Genomic DNA, 6000 nt, shown 5'->3' with positions numbered 1-6000 from the left:
CGATAATAGAAATTGCTGCAATAATGCATCATTATGAACATAAGCAAGCATCAGTACCTCTTTATATAGTTTACTTTTACAAAAATGGATCATTTTATATATATAAAAATATATTCTGGACTTCTTTCAATGTCAATATATAGAGATCTACCTCATTCTTTAAAATAGCTGCATATGGGACACCTGGGTAGCTCAGTGGTTAAACATCTGCCTTTGGCACGGGGCATGATCCTGGACTCCTGGGATCAAGTCCCGGGATCGAGTCCTGGGATCAAGTCCTGCATCAGGCTCCCTGGATGGAGCCAGCTTCTCTCTCTGCTTGTGTCTCTGCCCCTTTCTCTGTGTCTCTCATGAATAAATAAATAAAATCTTTAAAAATAATAATAATAAAATAAAATAGCTGTGTAATGTCCCATGGTAGGGACAGGAATTTTATCTCAGAGGAAAGAAAAGGGAGGGTAGCACCTATCCCTCACTCCTTATACCCCAGGGATGGAATGACTCCCCAGGGGAGTGCTACAAAGTCAGGGACAGGGTTTGGTGGGTGGTAATGAGGTGTACATAGCTTTAACCATATCCTTGAGTCTATGTACATGTACATAATTATAATGACAGGGTGTACACTTCAGATTCCGGTTTTTTCCCCCTTTGGCTTTATTGCTAAAAACCAGGATTTCTCAAATTTTGCAACAGTGGACATTTTGGACCAGATAATTCTTTGTTGTGGGGCTGACTTGTGTCTTCTAGGATGTTTAGTGACATCCCTGGCCTCTATCCCCCAGATGCCAATAGCAACCCCCCCACACACACACTTAATAGTGACAACCAAAAATGTCTCCAGACTTTGCCTGATGTCCCCCAGAGCAAAATCATTCCCAGTTGAAAACCACTGCTATAAAATGATCTGAAGTCCTCTTGGCAGCCTGTACACTGGTCAGCTCGCTCTTTTCCCTTGGTTCCCTTACAACTAGTTACCTATGTTTTTCTAGAGGAGGATGTATAGTCCCATCATGCCATTCCCTGAGTGCCCAGACAGGGTTAATTTTCCTTAATCCCAAGTTTTTTCCCCTTGTCAAGTTTATTTGCTGGATTTCTTATAAAGAACTTTGAAAAACTTTCAAATGTAATATGTATTTATTATTGAAAATCAGAAAATACAGTAAAAAACACAGGAAAGAAAATTAAAATCTTTCCTCTGGATCCCTTCCAGATAATCACTGATAACATAATTGCCTTCATAGCCTTCTGGTCTTTTTTTTCCCCTTTCTCTCTTCCTCTGTGTAGAATATGTATCTGTATATATACCTAGATGTGTGCATAAAATCTTAAGCAAAACCCCCTTTAAAAATAGGATATTAAGAAAATAGGATATTGTAATATCTCTTCTTGCCTTAAGCACCAAGAGTCCTTCGTAATCGCTCCTTATTCGTGCATCTAGAAGGTTCTGCTTTACTGCTCAGGTTCTGATGGCACTGACGAGATTCTGTGCCCATACCATTGTTAACACACGACAAAATAACCTCTGTCCCCGGTCAAAGTATAACTTGAAGAACATGGAAAACATGGCACTTGACAAACGAGCACCCACCCCAGATATATTTAACGTGTTAATGAGGGAATCAGTGGGATGGTAAAAATTAGTACAAAGGAGAAATAGAGGGGCACCTGGGTGGCTTCGTGGTTGGGTGTCTGCCTTTGGCTGAGGGGTCCTGGGATCGAGTCCCACATAGGGCTTCCTGTGTGGAGCCTGCTTCTGCCTTTGCCCGTGTCTCTGCCTCTCTCTGTGTCTCTCATGAATAAATAAATAAATAAACAAATAAATAAATAAATAAATAAATAAATAAATAAAATCTTAAAAAAAAGAAGAAGAAGTAGAGGAAAGAGGTTATATAATCCATGAGGATAGGCATATGAAAATCAGTGTGCTAGGTTAAAGGCAAAATGGACTCATATAGTACAGGGCAATAAAACCATAACCTTTCAGGTTATCCTAACAAAAATCATTTGCATCTCCACCAAACAAAATTCTATAACCTAGCACACAATCTTACAGAATTGGGGCCCCAGTCAAGAGGACAGATGAAGTGAAACAGAGGTATATCCTCTAGATAATGAAATAATGCTGGGGTTGTTTGTTTGTGCCCCCCCCCCCCAGTCTGCACCAGTCTCCTTTTGCCGTATTTCCAAATTTGGGATAATTTTTCTGAATATTCTCATTCTATTCCCTGGCTCCCCAAACAAATTCTTGGCAAGATTTCCCTCAGAGAAAGTGGCCACAGTTTTGGTGGTGCTCTTGGCATCCCTCATCCTCCTTCCTCCATTCTAGGAAGGGGAGATCAGTCCCCAGGGACCTGGGTATTTCCAATTAGTCACTATACCTAGCCAGATACAACTCATGTAAACACACTTCTTTAAAGTGCATGATCCCATGGCTTCTGGTACATTCACAGTTATATAATCAGTTTTGGAGAGAAATCCTCTATCCATTAATCACTCCCCATTTCCTCCCAGCCCCTGGCAACTGGTAATCTACATCCGTCTTTTCTGGATGACCTTTTTACAAATGGAATCATATGACATGTGAGTCTTTTGTGTCTAATTTCTTTCAACCAGCACAATATTTCCAAAGTCTATCCATGCTGTAGTATGCATTGCTACTTTGTTCCTTTTTATTGCTGAATAATATGCCCCTGGATAGATATACATATTTTAATTAGTTGATGAACATGAGTTGTTTCCACTTTTATCTATTATGAAAAATGCTGCTATAAATCTGAGTTACAAGTTTTTGTGAGGACCTATGTTTTCTTTTTTTTAAGATTTTATTTATTTATTCATTTGAGACAGAGAGAGAGAGAGAAAGAGGCAGAGACACAGGCAGAGGAAGAAGCAGGCTCCATGCAGGGAGCCCAACGCGGGACTCGATCCCAGGACTCCAGGATCACACCCTGTGCTGAAGGCAGGCGCTAAGCCACTGAGCCACCCGGGCTGCCCCAGGACCTATGTTTTCATTGCATATCGTAGGAGTGGAATTTCTTAGCCATTTGGTAATAATACCTAACCATTTTAGGAGCTGCCAAGCTGTTCTCCAAAGTGGCTTTGCCATTTTGCATTCCCACCTGCAGTGTAGGAGGGTTCCAATTTCTCCACATCCTTGTCAACACTTGTTATCATCTGCCTTCTTGATTATAGCCATCCTAATGGATGTGAAGTGCTGTCATGGTATTTTCATGGCCTTGCTTCCTAAATCAGTCTTGCACAGAAAACAGTTTTGCACACAACCGAGGAACTAAGCACAATTGCTTGATGGTTCTAAGCCTCTACTAGTAGATTGAGTTTGATGGATGAGTGAAGACTGCCCTGTTGAGCTATCTCACAGATGGGAGCTCCCAAAGGGGCAGGATGCCTACACCAAATCCTACCCACCTAGGAGGAAGCATCTAGAATGCATGATCTTCTGGCCAGACATGGATCACATCATCCTCATGTAAAAGGAGGCAGTAAATAAATGCCCAGGATGGCTGAGTGAGGCAAGGGAGAGGGGAAAAGCAGGCTGGCCCTGGGCTGGGCCCTTCGAGAATGTCCCCAATCTCTGCAAAGGGTCATTTGGGTACTGCCCACAATCAAATGACCTCCTTCACTACCATCAGAGTTGAGTCAGAGATTCCACCCTATCCCCAAACTCAGCAAATAAGTTGCCACCTTTGAAAATGTGAATACCTCTGGGAGGGGTAGACATCTTGCAAGAAGTCAATAGCTGGTTGTGAATGAGCTTATCAGATGCTGACCCACACTCTCCCGAGGTACTGCTTGGAGGAAGTGGGAGTTTTGACTCACTGGACCAGGCAGGAAGGGATGGGAAGGAGCTCTGGTGGCAAGGGTGTAGCTCTGTTCAAGTATGAACATTCTAGGATGCCAGAACAGGGTTGGAATTGGATTGGTGGGGAAAAGGAGCCGGCTTCATTCATCAATGATAATAAACAGGGATTGTGATTACTTTATTGCATGCCACCCAGTGTACTAAGTGCTTTGAATACAACTTTTCTGTTTTATTTATACAACAAGCACTTGTAAAGCCCCATGTACTGCCACCCATCTCGCACACTCCACGTGCCACATCCATGATCTCGCACAGATCCTGCTGGCTCCCCCAGTCTGATAATTTCTCACCACCTTTCCAGCCATGTGCCTCCTCCCAGGCTTGCTGCGTATCTCCCCCTGCTCTCCCTGCTTCCCCATTTTGCAGTCAGAGCAATCCTTTACAAAAGAACGTCCCTCCCATATTTGAAATGCTCCTTTGGCTTCCTATCTTTGTCACTATAAAAACCAAAGTCCTTACAACGGTCTGCAAAGTGTTGCCTGAACTACCCTCTCTTACCTGGCTGATGTCATCTGCCCACTGGCTCAGCCACAGGAAGCCAGCTGCTCCTCAGATACACCAGGGTGCTTCTGCTCAGGGCCACTGCAATGACTGCAGTGCTCTTCCTAGAACACTGTTCTCCCAGAATCTGCATGGCTTCTGCCCTCATTCCCTTCGAGTCTCAGCTTAAATGTCACCTCCTCAGAGAGACATTTCTTAGCACTCCCTCCACCACCTAAAAGAGCCCTGCACGTGCCAGATTGCTCACTGTCAGAAAAGCAGCTTACAAATATAGAAAGGGAAAAGACTAGAATGAATTCTAGGGTGGTAGATTAGATTCAGAGATATGGAGTGAACTCATGGTTTTCAATAGACACAAATATATATAGCAATAAATACAGATGGAAATGGCGTGTGTGTGTGTACATATATTCTTGAACTCAGGCCACTGGTGAAAGCCTGGGAGCAACAGTCCAATAACAATGAGCATATCTCATGCCCAGATCTCGACTTTCACATATTATTCTCCACTAAAAACAATCAGGACCTCTTGGAGAATTGGTTTATTCCAGGCCTGGGGCAGGGAAAGTTCAAGAAGAGCCTGGAACAATCTTTGTGCCAAAAAAAAAGAAAGAAGAAGAAGAAGAAGAAAGAAAGAAGAAGAAAAGAGGAAGAAAAGAGGAAGAAAGAGGAAGAAAGAGGAAGAAAGGAAGAAAGAGGAAGAAAGAAGAAAGAAGAAAGAAGAAAGAAGAAGAAGAAGAAGAAGAAGAAGAAGAAGAAGAAGAAAGTGCTCAAAGGATTGTGTGACACATTAGAAAGGTACAGTAACTAGCTTGAAGGGTCTCCCACTAGCCAAATAAAGGATAGCTTGAACACCAAAATAACTAATGACAATAATCAGTTATAATTCTCCAAGTAAAATAGGAATCTGTGAGCCCCTGTCAACATAAATAAATAAAAAGTTTGGTGAGGACCAGGATAATTACACAGTTTTCAAAACGTCTCCCCATAAAATACAAATTTCTTTAAAAAAGTAAAAAGAGTAACTTTACGGTAGAGAAATCTGGCAGATGCTAGTCATGTAATTGAAGTTAATACCTCAAGAAATGGAACAAATAGAAATTTCCCACCATCTGATAGGAGGAAACAAGAAGTACACAATATTATTTCTGTGATTATATTTTTTTCTGTGATTATTTCTGTGATTTCTGCCAAAGATATACAACTAAATCAAACCATGAAAAACCATCAGATAACCCCAAATCGAGGAACAGATTACAAAATAACTGATAATACTCTTTGAAAAGAAATGGAAGAACTGCTCTAAATGGAGAGAAATGAACTAGATATGACTCTGTAGCTATGTGTGGCACTGGATGTTAATTAGACACAACATGGTCATTGTTTCATGGTATATACATGCGTTGAATCATTATGTCATACACCTGAAACTAATACATTATATGTCACTATGTCTCGATTCAAAAAAAAAATGACAACTAAACATTGTTCTGGAGGGGATGTTTTGACTCTAAAGGATATTATTGGGACAAATGGCAAAATTAGAATGGGGTCTAAGGATTATGGTGTTGGCAGTATAACACAATTCTTGCTCTACCTAGGGGAGTCTCTACTTGATT

This window comes from Nyctereutes procyonoides, unplaced genomic scaffold, assembly GCF_905146905.1.
Source record: "Nyctereutes procyonoides isolate TBG_1078 unplaced genomic scaffold, NYPRO_anot_genome, whole genome shotgun sequence".
Lineage (NCBI taxonomy): Eukaryota > Metazoa > Chordata > Mammalia > Carnivora > Canidae > Nyctereutes > Nyctereutes procyonoides.
This window is presented reverse-complemented; position numbering follows the sequence as displayed.